This window comes from Eimeria mitis, genomic scaffold (assembly GCF_000499745.2).
Source record: "Eimeria mitis Houghton genomic scaffold, Emh_scaff457, whole genome shotgun sequence".
Classification (NCBI taxonomy): domain Eukaryota; phylum Apicomplexa; class Conoidasida; order Eucoccidiorida; family Eimeriidae; genus Eimeria; species Eimeria mitis.
In genome coordinates, this window is record NW_013572881.1 from 6962 (window position 1) to 7255 (window position 294).

Sequence of the window (294 nt, forward strand, 5' to 3'; positions counted from 1 at the left end):
CAGCAGCAGCAGCAGCAGCAGCAGCAGCAGCAGCAGCAGCAGCAGCAGCAGGTGGTGGGGTTTGTTGTGCCTGGATTTCTCCCTATAAAGCCAAATATACGCCGACGAAGCAGAGAAGCAGCTGATGCCTCTGATAGAGAGAAAGAGACAGATGAAGAAAGAGAAAAAGAAACATATAGAGAGAGAGAGACAAAAAAGGAGACAGATAAAGAGACAGTTGCTGCTGCTGCTAGGAAAGCTCTCGTCGCCTCTGCTCCTCAGTTCGTGCCGGTGATAGACAAAAAACAAAATGTA

The 294-nt window shown here is 48.6% G+C and overlaps 1 protein-coding gene across 1 annotated transcript in view; it reads left to right on the forward strand.

Annotated features, from left to right (window-relative positions):
- EMH_0012990 (uncharacterized protein) overlaps positions 1-294 on the forward strand; it is a gene marked incomplete at both ends in the record, with an annotated part of 4222 nt that overhangs the window by 2577 nt on the left and 1351 nt on the right. The gene's annotated exons all lie outside the window — the stretch shown is intronic.